The sequence below is a fragment of the Triticum aestivum genome, chromosome 3B (assembly GCF_018294505.1).
Source record: "Triticum aestivum cultivar Chinese Spring chromosome 3B, IWGSC CS RefSeq v2.1, whole genome shotgun sequence".
Classification (NCBI taxonomy): Eukaryota; Viridiplantae; Streptophyta; class Magnoliopsida; order Poales; family Poaceae; genus Triticum; species Triticum aestivum.
The window spans coordinates 604,924,358-604,946,423 of NC_057801.1; positions in this window are offsets into that span (position 1 = coordinate 604,924,358).

Genomic DNA, 22,066 nt, shown 5'->3' on the forward strand with positions numbered 1-22,066 from the left:
CATTTCCGCGGGAGATGGAGCTAGATCCGCCGCAAGCATTGTGGTTGCATATGAGGGGTTGTGGGAACAGTGGCACGTGGGCCGATGCCGCGTTCCCCGCCCCTCACATCATGTATCTTCGCCGAGGGTGAAAGACCTTCACCAGCGTCCACAACTTGACGGTGGGGCTCGTTCTCTTCTTCAGATTAATGGAGAACGGCCTGCTCTTCGTCAAGGTCTTTGGAGATCTTGGAACTCGCTTGAAGTGCTGCGTGGAGAGCTCCTCTGATGACGGAAACACTTCCTTGAGCGAGAGTGATGAGGAGGACAGTGGGGAAGTTGACGGGGACGAGTCCGACTAGGCGTCCGATGCCCCATGCCTGGGCGGGCGCGGCAGCAGCAACATCTGCACCTGGCCGATCCTCCGGTGGGATCCACCGAGGGAGGGGCCAGCTCCTTGAACTTCTCGGGGCCGTCTCCTTGGGCGGCTGGCATAGGGTGGCCGGAGAAGGCGAAGAAGGTGGGTGGTGGGCCGTCAAGTCAGAGTACGCAGGCACCGACGCCTTCATTGACGGACCGCTGCCTCATCTTCTAGCTCTTTCTCTGCTGCCACCACCACCGACCCTCTCCCAAGCGACCGCCGGCGTGTTCTCTTGGTGTCTTTTGCTGCTCGTAGCTCGCCTAGGCACTTCTTTTGCTCTTTTTCGCTTCCTTGACCTGCCTCCTGGGGAGAGTGACAAGAAAGGGATTACGGGCATCTTATCTCTTTTTAGTCTTGTAAGCCTTTGGGCCTTTGTTAAATTTAGAACTTGTAATCCCCTTTCTCATGTTTTTCATTTCTCATGGACAATACCTGTACGGGATGTTTTTAGTGAAAAAGGATGTTTGTCGGGGTTTTCGTTCATGGGCGAACCCCGCGACAAGGAGCGAATCCTTGTTATCATTTAAGAATAAAAGTTTTTCGCCCGACAATAGGGCTTGCCACCCCCCACTTTTCTTGACCTTTCTCACGCCTTGGCGGAGGCAGGGATGAAGTGGGCTTAGGCTCCTCGTTCAATTTCCTTGCTTCCGCGACTACGACCAAACCCGGACCCATGAGATAATCCTTGGGTTCGGAGAAAGGGGAGAACGGTAGTCTAGAAATAAAACGAGGTTCCACATATCCCATTCCATAATGAAACGCATGACAGAGGATAAAAGACTTATCTAGATCTGCAGCCCCCGACGACATTGTCTTGCCGTGGTTGGATCCTTGTACTTGTAGCCCCCGGCAACCTTGGCTTGCCTGGGTCGGGATGCCGGTCCGTTCCTTTCTTCCAAACAGCTCGGCAGAAACGCTTATGTGCCTTGCGAACCAAAGAGGACAGGAAAGACCAGGGAGACGCGCACTCGACCTCTAAGCTAGGGGTTAGCCGCCGCTAAGCACTATCAACCCTAACCTAGGAGGAGACTTGACCTAGCATGCATGTTATAACTTAGGGCACCAACGCTTCATTTATTTATGCTCAGGGTCTGCGTCTGTCTTTGTACAAAGGGTTACATGCCCTGCCGGCAAGGCTTGTACAAAAGGTGGCTTGTCGGGAGGCCCGGTAGCCATGCCTTATAGGTAAAACTTGTGAAGATGCTCGATGTTCCAGGAGTTGCTGACTGGAATGGCATCTTCGGTCTCCAGGCGGACTGCGCTAGGCCTGGTGACTCGTGTTACACGATAAGGTCCTTCCCACTTTGGTGTCAACTTGTTGGAATTCTTGGCCGACTGAATGTGTCGAAGAACAAGGTCGCCTTCCTCAAAGCTCTGGGGATGAACCTTGCGGCTATGGTAGCGGCACAAGGCATGCTGGTAGCGTGCTACTCTCACAGCCGCCCGGAGACGATCTTCCTCAAGGAGTGTTGCGTCGTCTTGCCGCAATCGCTCTTGCTCAAGCTCGTCATAAGAGAGCACTCGAGGTGACCCGTATATGAGTTCTATGGGGAGAACTGCTTCTGCCCCATAGACTAGGGAAAAGGGTGTCTGGCCAATGGCTCGATTTGGCGTCATTCTGATCGACCAAAGAACCACCGGCAACTCGTCAATCCAGTGCCTCCCTCTCTTGCGCAGCCTGTCAAAAGTCTTCGTTCTCAAGCCTTGCAGAACTTCAGCATTTGCTCTTTCCACTTGGCCATTGCTCCGTAGATGTGCCACGGAAGAAAAACAGACCTTGCTGCCGAGGTCCTCAATATATTGCATGAAGGCATGGCTTGTGAACTGTGTGTCGTTGTCGGTGATGATCCTGTTGGGTACCCCAAAACGGCAAACTAGTCCCTTGAAGAACTTGATGGCTGACTGTGCTGTCACCTTCCTCACTGCTTCCACTTCTGGCCACTTTGTGAACTTGTCGATTGTGACATACAAGTACTCAAAGCCCCCGACGGCACGAGGGAAAGGGCCCAATATGTCGAGCCCCCAGACCGATAACGGCCAGGAGAGAGGGATGGTTTGAAGGGCTTGAGCTGGTTGATGAAGCTTCTTTGAATGGAACTAGCACGCTTCACACTTGGTTACTAGTGCCATCGCATCCTGGAGGGCGGTGGGCCAGAAGAAGCCTTGCCGGAAAGCCTTGCCGGCAAGGGCCCTCAACCCTATGTGGGAGCCACATATGCCTCCATGTATATCTGCCAACAACTCTAGTCCTTCCTCCCGGGAGATGCACTTAAATTTCACCCCATTCGGTCGTCTTCTGTACAACGCGTTGTCAACGAATTGGTAGAGAGCAGACCAGCGGGCTACTCTTTCCGCCTCTTCCTGCTCCTCAGGAAGCTCTCCTTTTTGGAGGAATCGGATGGTGTGTTGTGACCATGCCGGATCATGTGGCTTGACGACAAGGACCAAAGGCATCTCTTCTACCATGCGAGCGGCCGTCTCTACGACTGCGGCCTGAGGCCCTGTAGGAGTTGGTTGCCCCATGGCAGGATTGCATCCACGGCAACATCTCTGCCATGGCTCCAGGGAGCTCGGTGGGGAAGTACTTGCCAGGGCCTAGCTTCCTCCGCTTGCTCTGCCCGGTTGATGGTTCGACGGATGGTTGAGTTAACTGAAGCACAAAAGTACCTGGTTAGCTTGAGGGCAGCGCGCTTTGACAAGTAGTCGGCAATGTCGTTCTCCGTCCGAGGGACGTGCTCCGCTTGTATACCGTCAAAGAGCTCTTCTAGTTTCCTCACTTCATCCATCTAAGCTTCCATCAACGGGCTTTGGTAATCTTTGTTGATTTGCCTGACGATGAGCTGCGAGTCACCCCTGACGATGAGCTTTTTAACTCCGAGGTCCGCTGCGATCCTGAGACCGGCAAGCAAACCCTCGTACTCGGCGGTGTTGTTGGTTGACATCTCCCAAGGAAAGTGCATCTAGATGACATACTTGAGGTGCTCTCCGGTGGGTGCGACAAGCAGCACACCGGCACCGGCGCCTTGCAGCGAGAAAGCCCTATCAAAGTACATGATCCAGTTGCGGCTCGTTTCCTTACCAGGGAGAGTGGTCTCCTGTTCCTCTTCGTCGGGCGTCGAGGTCCATTTCGCGACAAACTCCGCCAAGACTCTGCTCTGAATCGTCGAGGTACTTTCAAATTTTAAACTGAAACTCGACAGCTCCAGTTCTCATTCCATGATCCTCCCCGTTGCATCTGGATTATACAGTATCCGCTGCAACGGGAGGCGGGTGACCACACTGATCTCGTGCACTTGGAAGTAATGACACAGCTTCCTCGAGGCCATAAGGAGGACGAAGAGCAGTTTTTGCACGCATGAGTACCTCGACCTAGCCCCTTGCAAGAGGGAGCTGACAAAGTAAACTGGGTGCTGCACCATTTTCTTCTTTTGCGCCACTTCACCCGGTCGCGCGGGCCCTGTCATACTGGCGTCGGCCTCTGCCGGGGACTCAAGCTTGCCGGGACCGAGCCCTGCCGGGGAGGGTTCCGGCTCGCCATCCGTTGACTCTGCCGCTGCCGCTGCTTCTTCGTCGACCTCTCTGTGCGCCACTAGTGCGACGCTAACCACCCGATTTGTTGTCGCTAGATACAACAACAATGGTTCTTGTGGTTTGGGTGCAACCAGCACGGGGGTAGAGGAGAGGTACTTCTTTAAATCTTGCAGCGCTACCTCGGCCTCTGGGGTCCACTCAATTGGCCCCGTTTTCTTCAAGATCTTGAAAAAGGGAAGGGCATGCTCCACGGACTTGGAGATGAATCGGCTCATGGCGGCAATGCAGCCAGTGAGCCGACACACGTCCTTGATCTGTTTCGGTGCCTCAATCTGCTCGATGGCCTTGCTCTTATCTGGGTTTGCTTCAATCCCGCGCTGGGACACAAAGAACCCGAGAAGATTGCCGGACGGAACACTGAAGACACACTTGTCAGGGTTCTATTTTAGGTTGATCTTGCACAGGTTTGCAAATGTTTCCTCGATATCTTACACAAGTGTTGCTTTGTCCTTGGTTTTGACCACTATGTCATCCATATAAGCATCCATATTTCTATGTAGCTGTTGGATGTTGGGTTTCGGCAGACCCTTGAGGTTCGAACTCTGGGGTGCGTGCGAAGATCTTCCCCCTACCAATCCATGTCCAATCGCCTCACGAGAATCTAAGCTAAATGGATGAACATCATGAGGGACACGAGATTTATACTGGTTCGGGCCACCGTTGCGGTGTAATACCCTACTCTAGTGTGTGGTGTGGTGGATTGCCTCAGGGGCTGATGATGGACAATACAGGGGAAGAACAGCTTCGCGAGAGGTGTTCTTCAGCTGGTGTGGTGTTCTCATAGGAAAGGATTCGATCGCCTCTACTGTGGTGGCTATCTCTATTTATAGAGGCCCTGGTCCTCTTCCCAAATATTGAGCGGGAAGGGAGCCAACAACGGCCATTTCGAAGGGGAACATCTAGTACAAGTTATCCTGACTAAAGTTGGTGTTCGGCTGCCAAAGGCACTAGCCATGACGCCGTCTTGGGCTCCACGGTGACCTCCATCCTGCCGCTCTGCTGGTCTTGGTCTTGTTGCACTGAAATGGTAACCTTTGCCTGATGCCTCGGTACTCTGCGCTTGTGCTTGCCCCCTTTGCACCAAAGAGGAAACAAGGACACTGTGCAGGTCGACGCCCGCCTAGTGCCCGCCTGGTCTCGATCGTCATGGCGTGCGTCACAAGCACCTCGTGAGGTACCCTTGCCTTGATCTCTCCGCCTCCTTGCGAGCCTGCCTGGTGAGGCCGCTCCTGAGGAAGCCTTGCGTCGTCCGCCCTGCGAGGCTTGGCCCCTCGCGAGGGTCTTGATTTTGCGTTGATGAAGATGGGCCGTACTGGGCCACCACTTGAGCCATGTCGCAGGCAGGCAAGTCTGGGGACCCCCTTTCCCAGGACGCGGATAGTAGCCCCCGGGCCCAAGGCGCATTCAGACTTGGCTTGGCAGAGAAGCAAAGGGGCAAGTGCGGAGTGTCGCGGGCCCCAACAGCCTGCAGCCTTTGGTGCCGCGTGGCGGTTGATTGGACGTTGGCATCTCCGCTTCCCCACGCTGCCTCGGCAACTGCCTGACTGACAAAAAGGTTGGCCTGGGGCTAGGCTTACTTTCATTACTCTCATTCGCCTTGCTCCAGATCCAATTTCTTGCTCTTCGCCCTCCTGCTTCCGAAATCTCGAGATCTGCCTCAGCCTTTCACCTCCGGCGAGCAATGGCGCCCCGCAAGACTGTGTCCGGGGCTCCACCGGCCTGGTACTCACCGGCTCTGGATCCTCCAAACATGACAGAGAAGAATCTCGCCCTCACGCACCAGATGGTGGCGGCGCAGGGCCACAAAATGGGGGAGACTGCGCTCTGGCTCGGCTCCGCCCAGCCGGAGGACAAGGGGAGCACCTTCTACCCCCTCTTCATGAGCGCCGTCATCACTGGTCTGGTGCCTCCTTTCTCTGAGTTCTTCCTTGATGTCCTCCACCAATATCAGCTGCATGGTCTGCATCTCCACCCCAACTCCGTTCTCCTCCTGTCGATCTTCGCCTACTACTGTGAGGCACACGTCGGGGTGATGCCCTCCGTGGCCTTGCTGCGCCACTTCTTCTCCCTCCGGGCCACTGTCGCCAATATCTCGGTGTGCATAGGCTTTGTCGCATACTCCAAAGCCAACGCGACCTCGAAGGCCGAGAAGAGGGCCGACGGCTTTCGGAGCAAGTGGGTCATGGTGGACGCCTGAAGCACCAACTCTCTGCTGGAGCTGCCCATGGAGCAGCCCCAGGCTGTCGAGGCGTGGTCTCACGTGAAGCTTGACGACCGTCGGGCGAAGCTGGTGCTCGAGAAGATGAACGCTGACCTAAGGCCGGGCAACCTGAGGGCGGCGAAACTGACCGGGGCCACGCTCCTGAGGGAGTTCCTGTCGCACCGGGTGGCCCCTCTTCAAGCGCACTCGCGCCCACTGTGGAGGCTCGAGGATGCGGACACCGTCCTCCACCTGAGCTCGGCTTCCCTGGCTGACGAGGATCTGACCGCAACCCTCCACTTCCTGGTCGGAGAGGATGTGGCAAGCCCGGAGGGCGCTCCGGTCCCCTTGTTCCTTCGCGACGACTGGGAGCGGGTGGTGGACACCATGCCCACCTTTGACGGTGTCGGCTTGGTACCGGTGGAGGCCCCTGAAGGCCAGGCGGCGACAGTAGCGATGGACTTATCTTCTGATGATTCCGACGGAGGAGAGGACGAAGATGAGGAGGAGGAGGCGGAGCGTGAATCGGAGGAGACCATCGAGGGGATGGGGGAGACTTCCCCCTGGCGCAGGTCCAGCGCCCTCCGCTCCTTGCCGGACAACGATGAGGCCGGTGCCAGGCGAGGGGGAGAGGATCCGCCCTTGATCCCGACGAAGGACAGGTTAGGGCTGATCTCTCGAGGGTCCACTCCAGCCCTGGTGCCGCCCGAAGCCAGCTCTAGCCCTTCTGGTGTGCCTTCCTCTGCTGCTGGACCTCCCAAGGCTGAGCCCTGCAAGAGGCTCTCAGGTTTCAAGCTTGGCCGGAGGTTGTGGGAGCCCCAGGCAGCCGACCAGTAAGTACTCGAACTCTGCTTTGCCCCTGTTTTTGCCGCCGAGGCCTGACATCCCTTATTTGGGTAGGCCGCCACCTGCGGCGAAGAGGCTGAAGGGAGACACGGCGATCCCGCTTGGGGCGGCCTCACCTGACGTGGCCGCGTCTTCACTCGCGGGAAAGGGAGGCAGCGGGGCTCGCACTTCCCCTGCCCAATTGTCCTTGTGAGACCAGGAGGGATGCCCTGGCGGGGAGCCAGCCCCCGTGGCCCCGCTGACTCTGGAGGCGCCTGCGCTTGATGCTGTCGCCGAAGTTGCCAAGGCTCAGGAGGTCCCTGCCTCCCAAGCTGTGATCACGCTGCCGTCCTCTCCTCCTACTCTGCCGGTTCCATACTCCTCTGCCTCCTCTGTCGCCTTGGACCGTGCTGCCGATGAGCTGAATCAGCTGCGAGAGGATCTCCGGGGCGCTGACCCCTGCCTGTTGGCCGGGCGCCTGGAGCTGGTCTCCGGTTGGGTTCGCTCTGACGCGTCCATCCAAGCGGTGCTAAGCCAGGCTATTACGGCTTCCGAGGAGGAGAAGCAAGTCACCTCCCAGGCCATAGCTGCTCGCGATGTGGCATTGAAAGATGCTTCAATTGTCAAGGGCCACTACAAGACGCTGGAGGGCGAGCTGCAAGAGCTGCGTGATGAGCTCACCAAGGAGGTTCACGACCGTCAGGCGAAGGAGCAGGAGATGAAGGCTTGGGAGGCTGCTATCAAGGACCGCGACGCTGAACGCTCAGCTGATCGCGGCTGGCTGGAGACGTTGGAGCAGTCGCTAAAAGCGGAGAGGGTTGAGCTGGACGCCAAGGCGAAGGTCTTGGCCGAGGACCGCACGGCCTTCACGGGTTATGAGGTGAGGGCTCGCAAGGCGCTGAAGATGCTTTATGGAGAGGGCCTGGACAAACCACTTGCCGGAGCCAAGGGAGGCCCCGCCAAGCTCGTTCCCTTCCTGGTCGAGGCGCTTGAGGAGGTCGTGGCTGGCATCGGCCCCATGGCCGAAGTTGAGGCTCGCGTCGTTTCCTCCGCAGCGCTGACGCAGATCCTCAGCCACGTCTACCTGCGCAACCCCGACGCCAACCTTGATGACCTGGTGGAGCCTGTGGATGCCAAGCGCTCCGCCGTTGCTGCCGAGGCTGTGAAGGGCCGAGCGGAGGCCTTGCTGGCGAAATTCCGCGCCTTCAACACCGCGCCCAAGCGAGTCATTGCTGGCTCCGCGGCCTCGGGGGGGGGGGGGTGGGGTGGAGCTGACAAGCGCAACTCCACCACGAGCGGCAGCACGGCCCAGGGGTGATCTTCTTGCGGCTTCTTTCCTGCTTCGATTCCTGCAACATGCACCGTGCCTCGTGGAGGCGTTTAAACTTGTGTTTGGTATTGTGAGAACAATTTATGGTTTGTAATATTTGCTTCTGAATTTGCTAGATTTTGCGGTTTCCTTCCTATTTGCTTGCGTTCTATGTTGGCAGGACCTGCCCCGCGCATACCTCAGCCGTCGTTAGCCCCGACCGGATCACCAGGACGGGACTAAGGAGTGAGGGGCTACGTGGCAAGTTAGGCTCCTGAGTCGCGATGCTCAGGAGTCCCCCTTGACATGCAAACAACAAATAGGGAGGGGTGTAGGAGAGGATATGTCGTTCTACGTCGGCAGGGCCTGGCCCCGCGCATACCTCGACTGCCGTTAGCCTTTTGGAACTAAGGAGTGAGGGGCCGCGTGACCGGTTAGGCTCCTGAGTCGCGATGCTCAGGAGTCCCCCTTGACGCTCAAACAATCTTCATACCATGGCTCCGCTTGGGGAGGGGCGCGAGACGACCAGGGCCGAGAGACCTGGCTGGGTGGCATGCGCTCGGGCGTGACCTGGGTGCAGCCCCCGTGTCTAGCCCCCTCGCGCGGTGCTCCCGAGGGGAAGCATTGTGATGAGGAGAGACATTGAGCTCTGGGCTCCCTGAGCTTGATACAGCTGTGGGCTTCCCTAAGTTGTTTATCACCAGCGCGGAGCATAGCGCTTCTCTATGTCTACGGGCTTAGCCGCTCCTAGGCAGTGTCGTCAGCCAGCGCGGAGCATGGTGCTTCCACTGGTACGTGGGAGGGGGCACCCCTCTGGGAGGAGCCCCCGGGGCGTGTACAGCCCCGCCCTGACACGTGACCGGCACAGTAGGGCTAGACGAGGTTTACCTGGGCACTCGTGAGCCAGCACGGGACTCACGAGGCCCTACCTCAAGGCGGGTTGTGCCTGATCTTGAGCCTTAGGCGGCTGAGTGTTCCTGCATGAGGGTTAAATGCAAACACTCTATGTCCTCAGGTCCTGGCCCTCGAGCAGGCTCAGCAGCCGCTGGTATGCCAGGTTGCGATGTCGTGGACAAGGCCAGGGGGTGAGGGCTGGGGAGCCGGTAAGAGCTCCTGAGTCGCGATGCTCAGGCTCCCCCATTTAAATGTGCAAGCGATTCGCATGAGGGAGAAAAGGGGGCCGCGATGGGCGAGAGGTGATAATCATAGGCAAGTTGAGCATGAAAATACAATCCAACTTAGATAGATGCAAGGAAAGGCACACGCCACTGGGTCAGGCCCGAGTGGCTTGAGGATGATGTAGCCCGAGGGGCGCCCCCAACAAGGCAAGCTAAAGACATAAGCAAAATGGATACATGCCGTGGGGACAGACCCACGCGACCTGGGAATGATGCAGCCCTGAGGATGCTCCCAGCTGAAATGAAATTCGAAGGATGTCACCTGATACCATTGCAGAGCGATTGTTGGAGTAGCTGATGGTGCGTGGTGAGGAAGCCAATCCTCACAAGCCTTCGGAACTCTGATCCTCGGGAGGCTCTGGTGGTCCGGGCGGCTCGGCGAGGTCCATCTCCATTTCCTCCAGGAACGCGTAGCGCCTGGTCACCTGAGCCCAGAATGCTCCTCATCAGACGCTGGTGAGCAGCAGCCGCGTTCGGCAGGCCGAAAGGCATGCGAACGTAGCTGTGAGGTGGACCCTCGCAACGTCCCACGCGCGAAGGCCAGAAGTGCTCCTGAGACGCGACTCGATTGAGCCCTGGGTAGTCGATGTAGACGCGCAGCCCGCCATCCTCGCCTGGATGGGGAGCTATGCCGAGTAGGCGGCGGCTGCTGCGCATGACTCTCGACTCCTGCAGCTCCTGAGTGACCTTGGTGGTGAACTCCCGAGGATTGGGCCCTCCTTGCCTTATGCCCTCTTGAGGGAAGCATGCCGAGAAGCACACCTCCAAGTGGTGCCCGAGCGCCTCCCTCATGATCTTGGCAAAGTCATTGGCCCTCCAGGAGAGAGCCCCCGAGCCTTGCCCGAAGAGGGCGCCGGGCGCGCCTTCCTATGCGATGGAGGGCGGCGCCTCTTAGATGGGCGCAGATCCTAAAGCAGTGCAACCGGATGTGCCTGCCTCCTGAGGCCTTGAGCTGGTTGATGTCTTCTTCTTCTTGGGAGCTGCTTCGGGGAGGTTTCCACTCTTGCTCTTTGGGTCCTCGATCGATGCGGCTTGGAAGGCGCGCTCAAGAGAGCACAACGCATCCTTCTCTTCACAGGGGACCGTGATGACTCCTCCACTTCCTGGCATCTTCAGGACGTTGTAGCCATGGGGAGTCACTGCCATGAACTTGGTCAGGGCTAGATATCCGAGGATGGCATTGTATGGCAGGCTAATGTGGCCAACGTCAAAGTCAATGAGCTCTGTACGGTAGTACTTGCACTGTCCAAAGGTGATAGGGAGGCAGACCTGCCCTATCGGGATAGTGGAACCATCAGTGACTCCTCAGAAAGGCTTGGTCGGCTGAAGTTGATTGTATGGCACTTGGAGATTATTGAATGTCTCGATGGACAGGACGTTGAGCCCTGCTCCGCCATTGATGAGGGCCCTAGTAACTTGCACATTGCTGATGACTGGGGAACAAAGCATTGGGAGGACACCGGCTGTTGCCGTGCACTTGAGCTGATCCGCTGAGCTGAACGTGATGGTGCATGTGGACCACCTGATAGGGCACATGGCCTCGAGCTTGGGGAGGATTGCATTCACCTCGCGAGCAAACTGCTTGACGATGCGCTGAGAGGCTGGGGCCTGGGCACCGCCCAAGATGCAAGGGATAGCACGCGGCTCCTGGAAGCCCCCAGCCCCCTTGTCCTGATGATGGTCGTCATTCCTTCTTGGCGGTGGTGGCAGAGGAGGAAGGCCTGCGTTGCCTTGTGGGCGATCTTGACGAGGCTGATCCCTCCAAGCCCCCTCATGAGGCTGGTCCTGCCAATGGTCCTTGTCGGTGTCAAAACCGGCGGATCTCGAGTAGGGGGTCCCGAACTATGCGTCTAAGACTAATGGTAATAGGAGGCAGGGGACACGTTGTTTACCCAGGTTCAGGCCCTCTCGATGGAGGTAAAACTCTACGTCCTGCTTGATTGATCTTGATGATATGAGTATTCCAAGAGTTGATCTACCACGAGATCTGAGAGGCTAAACCCTAGAAGCTAGCCTATTGTTTGATTTTTGTTGTTGTGTCCTACTGACTAAACCCTCCGGTTTATATAGACATCGGAGGGGGCTAGGGTTACATAGAGTTGGTTTACAGAGGAGGAGATCTACATCTGAATCGCCAAGCTTGCCTTCCATGCCAAGGAGAGTCCCATCCGGACACGGGACGAAGTCTTGAGTCTTTTATCTTCATGGTCCAACAGTCGGGCGAAAGTATATAGTCCTGCTGTCCGGATACTCCCTTATCCAGGACTCCCTCAGTAGCCCCTGAACCAGGCTTCAATGACGATGAGTCCGGCGCGTAGATTGTCTTCGGCATTGCCAGGTGGGTTCCACCTCCGAATACTCCAAAATTGATTTCGAACACAAGGACCGTGTCCGGCTCTGCATGATAAATTCCATATACCACTGTAGAGAGAATAATAATCCACAAATCCGATCTGCTGACAATTCCTCGTTGTGTGACATCACGCCATGGCTTGGTAACTTTTTCGAACTTTTTATACAACCTGCTCCTGCACACATCGCGAGGCGGTTTCTTTGGCACGTCCTGTCAAAGCAGAGATCGTGTCCCCTTATCGCAGGATCTCCGTTAAAATGGGTATGGGTAACCCAACCAGCGTCATCAATCGAGGCACTTGGAAAGATAAGAAATTTCGAGAGGCAAGTGGGGAGGCGCACATTCTACATCGCCTTTATAAAGGGATAGAGATCTCCCGTTTTCACCCACGCCTTCTTCCTCCTTTGCTCACCCGTTCTCGCACCCTTGAGCTCTAGCGCCCAAGTTCTCACCTTCTCCGTAGGATCACATCATGTCCGGAGTGGGAGGCAAGTGCATGGCCTCCTCTGTCACAGAGGAGAACATCACCAAGCTTCGGGAAGCCGGATACCTGGCTGAGAACATCACGCACAGGCTTCCAACAGAGGGACAGATTACCCCCACTCCGAAGTCTCGGCAGAGAGTAGTATTTCTCCCTCATTTCGTCTGCGGACTAGGATTTCCACTCCACCCGTTTGTCCGTGGGCTTATGTACTACTATGGGCTAGATTGTCACGATTTGGCCCCGAATTTCGTCCTCAACATCTCGGCGTTCATCGTCGTGTGCGAGGCGTTCCTCCGCATCAAGCCCGACTTAGGCCTATGGTTGAAGATCTTCTGCGTGAACCTGAAGATCGTGAGCGGCCAACAGGCAGACTTCAGAGGTGCCATGGTGGGCAAAATGCCCAATGTCACATGGCTCGACAGCTCCTTCGTGGAGACCGTAAAGGGGTGGCAATCAGGGTGGTTCTACATCACCGAGCCACGCGACGCCAACTGGGTGGTGGCCCCCAAATTCTGATCCGAAATCCCCACGCGGCTCACTTCTTGGGAAAAGAAGGGCCTGGCCTGGGGCAAACCCACAGAGCTGGCCGGACTCAAGACCTGCATCCGAAGTATGAGGGACAAGAAGATCAAGCTTGTCAGCATGGTCCAGGTCATGCTCATTCGCCGGATTCTCCCATGTCAAAGACGGGCATTTGATATGTGGGAGTTCGACTCGGCCGAACACCAGATGCTACTAGAGCTCTTCGGCACAATGCGCAAAAAATCTGGAAGGTATTGTTCAACGCCGGTGAAGTCCCTCCTCCCCTTTCTGAGGACCGGGGGCTCAGCACAAGCCGCCTCGCCAAACCGGTAAGTCCTCGGGTTATTTGTAAGATATTTCTTTCCTGGTATGCTCTCGGGAGGATTCTTAGGTCACTATACTGATAGAACAAGATCGGGTGGCGACGGCGGAGCAGATTAACTGTCCGGCTCCATTGCCTGAGGACCCAGCGAGCGCACTCCTAGCGGATATGCTGGTTCCAGCACCGTACAAGGTGCCGGAGAAAAATGTCGAGAAGAAGGCCGCAGGGACCCGGGTCTCCAGCGTGAAGTTGCACCAGACGCCTCACCAGAAGATGACGAGGAGCACTCCTCCCACGAAGGGGAGGAGAGGAAGAAGAAGAAAGCCGCCTCAACTGAGGAAGACGGAGGGTCCAAGAAGGTGGCCGTGGGGACCAGAAAAGGTCCCCGGTGCAAGGTCGTGATAGAGTCGTCATCCAAAGACGATGGGGAGGATTCTCCCCCCGAAGACAGGGGAGAACATGAAGAGATGCCTCCTCCCCGTGCTAGGGAGGAGAAGAAAAGGAAGGTCGCCCCATCAGGGGAGGCCGGGACGACGAAGAAGGGAAAAGCGTCCCTTCCCGATCACTCCACTACCGCCGCTTTCAGCGACGAGGAGTGGCTGCCCAGGGGCAAGCCCCGAGCGAGGTCGTAAGTATCCGCATTCCATAATACTTTTTGTGTGACTTTGACCTCATGGTTTATAATGACGTCGGACATGTTTATGCAGTCCGGCCGGGTCTGATCTTGAGGAGTCCTCTTCGGAGGAGTCTCTAAACGAGTCGGAGATGAATTCGCTCCCGACGGCAACCTCCCCACGACCAGTGGATGACTCCGAGGTGTTGTCCCAGAGGATACTAGAGCAGGAGGTGACGGCTTCGAGGGTGCCCCAAGGCAAAATCTCGGGCGACGGACACATGGGGGATGAGAACCCCATGGATTATGCTGACGGGAACCACAACAAGTATGGCTCCTAGCCGGTTACTGCGCCGGAGCCTACAAAGGTTCCGGATTCCAGTAAGCAGTCCCTCTCGAAGGAGGGCGAGCCGGCCGTGCCGATGACCTCCGCCCAGCCGGAGGCACTGGATAATTTGTTGGAAGTGCTTCGAGGCGCTTCCATCGAGGATGAACACCATACACTTATGGGTACGATGATTGTGAAGGTTCGGTCCGCCAAGGGCGGATTGACCGAAGCCTACACCAGCCTGCTAACAGGCTTTGAGGTAAAGAAAGTGTGATAAAATATCACCCGATAGACAGTAGCCCCTGATGCTCTGGTTGGTGTTCGGAAAAAATAGCCAAACGGAGGGTCAACTAAAAAACCGCAGGAAGCTAATGGTATTTGTCTGAATGAATTAAACAGACACTGCTGTTGACCGCTGCTGCGCGCACGACTGAGGTAGCCAGACTCAAGCGCGAATCGGGGCAGGCCGAAGAAGAGCTCGGCCTCATGAAGAAGTAGCTCAAGGCGAACAAAGGTAAGAGAAACCCCGTCCATATGTCGTATAGAGCATAAAAAGTTGGTGATGCTAAGAAGAAGCATCATGTCTTTTGATAGGGACCATGACCGAAGTGGCGGCCCTGAAGGAGGCGCTGTCCGCGGCCGAAGCCAAGGCAGATACGGAGCGCACCGAGTGAGAGAAGCAAGATGCTCAGGTGGGAGAGGTACAGCAGGAGCTCTAGGAGCTCGGCAAGAAGTTCGATTCCTTGGAGCATGACTACAAGACACAAGCGTCTGAGCTTGCAAAGGCTCTCCAGAGCGCGGGCGATGCCAAGGACGAAGCCCGAAAGGCCCTCCAGGAAATCCAGGCGGCCAAGAAGATAGCGGAGGGTAAGGCATTTTTTATGCAAAGAAAGCATGTGGAGGAGTCATTTCTTTTACTTACACGAATCCGGAGCTCTCTAGGAGTATTCGCAGATCTGCCAAGCAGCATTTCGGATGCCGGGGAGTTCTATCGCGCTGAAGAGGGGAGCTCTATGGAGAAGCTGTTTTGGTCCCAATATACTGGGGCCGAACACCCTATGGCTCTGAGTGACCAACTGAAGCAGCTGGTCGAACTCCACAATGCAGCCGAACAGGCCATGAGGGATCTCATAGTCCGGATGTGGCCTGGCGAGCCCCTGCCTGGCAGCTACTTTGGCCTGGTGAATCTGATGGTGCATGCCTGTCCACAGCTAGAAGATATCATGCAGTCCGTATGTATTAAGGGTGCCCGACGGGCCTTTGCCCGCGCGAAGGTGCATTGGGGAAAACTTGATGCTGAGTAGCTCGTGAAGGATGGACCCCCGAAGGTCAAGGAGGATCGCTACCCCGAGATGTATTATAGTGGCGTTATGAAAGGCGCTCGGCTAGTGGCGGATGAATGTCCTAAGAACATTATTTTCAAGTAAATGTACTCGTGTCGCCTGTGTAATATGAGGACGAGTTTGATTGCGCTATATAACGCTTTGTTTTGATTTAAAATATTACCTTCTTTGCGGCCGTTTATCAAAACCTGAAAGTAGGCCAGTCGTCGGCTTCCGCCCCCTTGTAACTAGTACTGGGGTGTTCGTGGAAAACGTAAACACTCTTTATCCAAATTCTTGGTCCTTTAAGGAGGTGTTTAGCGCAGCGAACCAGGCAACCGGACTATTCAGCTTTATAAATCTCACTTGGCCATAGAAGTCTATAATTTTAAATTTCGGCGAAGCCCCTAGTATTCGGAAAGCCAAATTGGGGCGTTATACACGCCTAAATCGGGGAAGGCCGATTCCTCGCCTTAAGCGGAAAAAAACTTTAGGGATTTTACTACCTCGCGAACAGCGACCAGCTCTTGCCACATCATGATGGTCAGTTTTCGGCTTTCTCTACTGAGGTGCTCGTCCGGAAGAACCAGGACACAATCGCAGTAGTTCTCCCTGCGCTACCTGAGCCAATATAATGGAACGTAAGGTACCAAAACAAGGGAGCCGGGCTAACCCGATTATTGACCCAAGACATGATTCAGAGCTGATGCATATAATGCTAGAAGTTCAGGGTGCCGCACTGTTGAAAGTGTTCGGACTTTGCTTGCCATTTTATGGGGCTTGATAAGAAGCCCCTGGCGAGCTGACCGTACCAAAGTGTATAGATGCAAATATTGAATAAATATTCAATGGAAAATATAAGGATAGTAATAAGAAGCTGATGCTATGTACTACTTCCAAGTTATTTGGACAATATGGCAAAACGTAGGTGTACAATTGATGCATTAAGCAGAAAAATAGGACTATTTGACATATCCTATCCAAGGGCAGGCTACATGCGTGTATGTAAGGACAGGTATAACGATCATTGGAGAAGACCACCTGAGTATTCCCTTGCATTCCACGCCTCTGTGCCTCCCTGGTGTACCTTCTGTGATGAGTCTGGTTACTCGATCTCTTTGAAGGGGCCGCCCGAAGGTGGGGTCCTGAAAAAAGAAAGAGGTATGTGGGCCTCATGGCGGCTGAACCGCACTCTGGCCGCATTGTCGTCCTGCCTCCACCTATGCCCATGGTATCTTGAGCGCGTAGTTATGTACGCGTGGCACTAATGCCGCTTGAATGGGGCTGGGGTGGAGGCCGGGTTGCTAATCAAGCTCCTGGCGTGCCTGGCGGTCCTGTTGCGGGGTACTCCGAACTCGCTTGATAGTGGTCGGGGATGTCATTGCCGGATTGGCTGTTTATCGGAGGAGGCTGCTTTGTACTTCTGCCGCGAGGGCCGCAGTATGGTCTTCCGTACGGAGGGTGCGGTCTGTGTTTCCATTGACTGTTATGACCCCGCAAGGTCCTGGCATCTTGAGCTTGAGATATGCATAGTGCGGTACCGCATTGAAACGAGCAAACAAAGTTCGTCCAAGTAGTGCATGATAGCCACTACGGAAAGGGAAGATATCGAAGATTAACTCCTCGCTTCGGAAGTTAATCCGAAGACCACTTCCAGTGTTATTGAGCCCGTGCAGCGGGCCTCTACCCCTGGAATTACACCTTTGAAGGTGGTTTTGGTGGGTTTGATCCGTGACGGATCGATGCCCATTTTGCACACTGTGTCCTGATAAAGCAGGTTCAGGCTGCTGCCACCGTCCATGAGGACTCGCGTGAGGTGGAATCCGTCGATGATTGGGTCAAGGACCAATGCGGCTGAGCCATCGTGACGGATGCTGGTCGGATGGTCCCTACGATCAAAGGTGATCGGGCAGGATGACCATGGGTTGAATTTTGGGGCGACGGGCTCCATCGCGTGGACGTCCCTAAGCGCACGCTTTCGTTCCCGTTTGGGGATGTGAGTGGCATAGATCATGTTCACCGTTTTGACCTGGGGGGGGGGGGGGAATTTCTTCTGCCCTCCAGTGTTCGGACGCCGGGGCTCCTCGTCATCATCGCTGTGCAGCACCTTGTCCTTGTTCTCGGCCTTTCTCTTGCCGGCCTGTTTGAACACCCAGAAATCTCTGTTAGTGTGATTGGCTGGTTTATCGAGGGTGCCGTGAATCTGGCACGAGTGATCGAGTATGCGGTCAAGGCTGGACGATCCCGGGTTGTTTCTTTTGAACGGATTCTTCCGCTGACCGGATTTGGAGTTGCTGAATCCGGCATTGACTGTCGTATCCTCTTTATTGTCGTCGTTGAATCGACGCTTGTGTTTGTTACGCCGTGGCTTTCCGTTACGGTCACGGGTATCTGAGGTGTCACGGTTCCCTGGAACAGTGTTGTTGCGAGCCAGCCAACTGTCCTCACCCGCGCAAAAGCGGGTCATTAGTGTCGTGAGTGCCGCCATGGTCTTCAGTTTTTCTTGGCTGAGGTGTCGGGCAAGCCACTCGTCACCGATATTATGCTTAAAGGCCGCTAGGGCCTCGGCATCTGGACAGTCGACAATTTGGTTCTTTTTAGTTAGAAACCGAGTCCAGAATTTCCTGGCTGACTCTCCGGGCTGTTGGGTAATGTGACTTAAGTCATCAGCATCCGGTGGTCGCACATAGGTACCTTGGAAGTTATCGAGGAATGCGTCCTCAAGGTTTTCCCAGCTGCCAATAGAGTTTGCTGGCAGGCTATTCAGCTAGTGTCTGGATGGCCCTTTAAGCTTGAGTGGTAGGTACTAGATGGCATGTAGGTCATCACCACGGGCGATATGAATGTGGAGAAGAAAATCCTTGATCCACACCGCGGGGTCTGTTATGCCATCGTATGACTCGATGTTGAGGGGTTTAAACATTTCTGGGAATTCATGTTCCATTACTTTGTCAGTGAAGCAGAGGGGGTGTGCGGCGCCTCTGTGCCTGGCTATGTCGCGGCGTAGTTCGATTAGGTCTGGTCGGTAATGTCCGGCCCGACCGGATTGATCAGTATTGTATCCGGCATGACGATCGGTGTCCTGAGCTGTGGCGCGCCCTCGTGATCCGTAGATCGATCTTGGTTGTCCTGCATTGTTTTCCAGTATATCTCGCAGGTCCTGCATATTGCCCTAGGACGTGGTGAACCGGCATGGGGGTGCGGGCTGGTGTCTGGCCTGACATGCCATTTTATCCCGGCCACGTGGTGGTCAGTCAGCCTCATCTTGTGCTGGAAGTTCAGACCCTTCGGCCTCTTCTTCTAGCGGTTTATGCTTTTGGTATCCCCTGCTTGGGGGTTCCAGTCTGTATTCTTCGGCCGCCAGGACTTCGGTCCATCTATCTCCGAGCAGATCTTGGTACGCTTGGAGCTGCTGTTGCTTCTTTTTCAGGCTTCTTGTAGTGCCTATAAGCCCGCGCTTGAAGCGCTCCTGCTCTATGGGATCCTCTGGTACGCCGAATTCGTAGTCACCGAGGCTCACCTAGTCTTCGGAGGGAGGCATATAGTTATCATCCTCCAAGTATCCGTCCATCGCCTGTTTGTCTGGGCTAGCCTGCCCGTGTTCCTGTTCGGCTTGTTCGAAGTTGGGGGTATCAGGATCATATTCCTCTTCGGCGCCATCTGGATTTTCTTCTCCAGTGCCGGTATTGTTGTGGCGAGGCTTGGAGCGGCGCTGATGACGCCCATGTTTTGCCTTTTTTCCGAGGGGTTATCTCCCGTTGCCTCATCGCCATTGTTCTCTTTGGGAGTATCCACCATATATATATATCATATGAAGAGGTGGCAGTCCAGCGCCCTGTGGGCGGTGGTTCCTGTTCTTCTCCCGCATTGTCGTCTATACCGTCGATGTCTTCGGAGTTGAAGTTAAGCACGTTGGTTAAGTCATTGATCGTGGATATCAAGTGGGTGGTGGGTGGGTAACGAATTTCTTCGTTGCCAGCTTCCCACTCGAGCTGGACATAGTTCGGTCAGGAGGCTCCTGACAAAGACAGAGAACCTAATGAATTTAGCACGTCTCCAAAGGGTGAGTGCTAAAAGATATCCGCGACGGTGAACTCCATGACTGGAGCCCAATTAGATTCGATGGGCACGGATGCACGCGGTCCGGAACACACTACCGGAGATGAGTCCGGGGGTCCGGAGGTACAGATTTCCTGAGGAGAGGAGTTTGTGTTCGGCTCCAACGCCTCGAGCTTGGGAAGGACTGCATTCACCTCGCGAGCAAACTGCTTGACGATGCGCTGAGAGGTTGGGCCTGGGCACCGCCCAAGATGCAAGCGATAGCACGTGGCTCCTGGAAGCCCCCAGCCCCCTTGTCTTGATGATGGTCGTCATTCTTTCTAGGCGGTGGTGACAGAGGAGGAAGGCCTGCGTTGCCTTGTGGGCGATCCTGACGAGGCTGATCCCTCCAAGCCCCCTCACGAGGCTGGTCCTGCCAGCGGTCCTTGTCGGTGTCAAAACCGGCGGATCTCGGGTAGGGGGTCCCGAACTGTGCGTCTAAGTCTAATGGTAACAGGAGGCAGGGGACACGATGTTTACCCATGTTTGGGCCCTCTCGATTGAGGTAAAACCCTACTTCCTGCTTGATTGATCTTGATGATATGAGTATTCCAAGAGTTGATCTACCACGAGATTGGAGAGGCTAAACCCTAGAAGCTAGCCTATGGTATGATTTTTTTTGTTGTGTCCTACTGACTAAACCCTCCGGTTTATATAGACACTGGAGGGGGCTAGGGTTACATAGAGTCGGTTTACAGAGGGGGAGATCTACATCCGAATCACCAAGCTTGCCTTCCATGCCAAGGAGAGTCCCATCCGGACACGGGACGAAGTCTTGAGTCTTGTATCTTCACGGTCCAACAGTCCGGCCAAAGTATATAGTCCTGCTGTCTGGATACCCCCTTATCCAGGACTCCGTCAGTAGCCCCTGAACCAAGCTTCAATAACAATGAGTCCGGCGCGTAGATTGTCTTCGGCATTGGCGAGGCGGGTTCCACCTCCGAATACTCCAAAATTGATTTCGAACACAAGGACCGTGTCCGACTCTGCAAGATAAATTCCATATACCACCGTAGAGAGAATAATAATCCACGAATCCGATCTGCTAACAATTCCTCCTTGTGTGACATAACGCCATGGCTCGGTAACTTATTTGAACCGTTTTTTACAACCTGCTCCCGCACACATCGCGAGGCGGTTTCTTTGGCACGTCCTGTCAAAGCAGAGATCGTGTCCCCTTATCATGGGATCTCCATTAATATGGGTATGGGTAACCCAACCAGCGTCATCAATTGAGGCGCTTGGAAAGATAAGAAATTTCGAGAGGCAAGTGGGGAGGCGCACATTCTACATCGCCTTAATAAAGGGATAGAGATCTCCCGTTTTCACCCATGCCTTCTTCCTCCTTTGCTCATCCGTTCTCGCACCCTTGAGCTCCAGCTCCCAAGTTCTCACCTTCTCCGTAGGATCGCATCATGTATTGTAACGCCCCGGATACAAATTTCCATATTTGCAACTCCAACTCTTGCCTTTTCCAGAGATGCGATATGATATTTCCTTCGTGGTTGGGTTTTTGTCTGTTGTTTTGCATTTTGTTCTTGTTATGCATCTCGTCTCACGTCATCATTCGCATTGCATCGGCATCGTTTTCTTAAAACTTGCATCCGCTCGTAGTTGTCGTGTCCCCCCTTGCTTTTGTTGGCCGTTCCGAGACCAATCGGGTTTTCCATTCCCTCTTGTAAAACCAACTAACCTCTCTCAGACCCCCTCGTGTGCGCGTTCGAAACTTGCTAGAACCCGAACCGGACTGTCGTTACAGATGGATCCGGATCATCTCGAAACGTCCCTAAAACATCTCCGTTTTTTTATTTGGACTTCCTAAGCCTATTTTTCTTGTCCATCGGATTTCGATCAAAAGATCCAAACTTCCGTCCTTTCCATATATATATAGTCCACCCCTAATCTAATTTGAGACCAAACCCTACAACCTAGGGATCTGTCCCATCCATTTCGTGTCCGCCGCCGCCACCAACTCACCATCGTCCTCGGGATCCATCCCGATTCGCCCACCTCCTCTCCCTTCAATTCCCCGTTGAGCCAACCGGCGCACGCGGCCTTCTCGCCTTTAGCCACTCCTCGCTGGCAACTAGCAGGACCGTCGCGTCCCTCTCCGCTGATTCTTCCCGTGCTTCTTCTTTCCCCTGTCTCTCGCTCACATCTCTCTCTCTCTCTCTCTCTCTCTCTCTCCCGTGCACAGGAACGCCAGGACCGTCACGCAGCCAGCCCGAGCGCTCGATCCCGAATGGATCGAGGCACTACCTCCAGCCCGCAGTTGCGTGGAGCTCCTTTGCGCCGGAGCTGCAACACGCCCCGAGCGACCTCGCTCCCTTGCCATCTCCGGCATCGCGCCCGAACATGCCCAACCACCCGAGCCGCCTCGAGCTCCCCTCACCTCCACCGACCGTCGCCTCTCTCTTTCCCTCCTTTTTCCCCATCTCTTCAAGCTCTCTCTTTCTCTCATGGCGGCCTCCCGGTGTTATTCTTTGCAGCGCCGACGCCATGGACCAAGACGCCGTCTGCG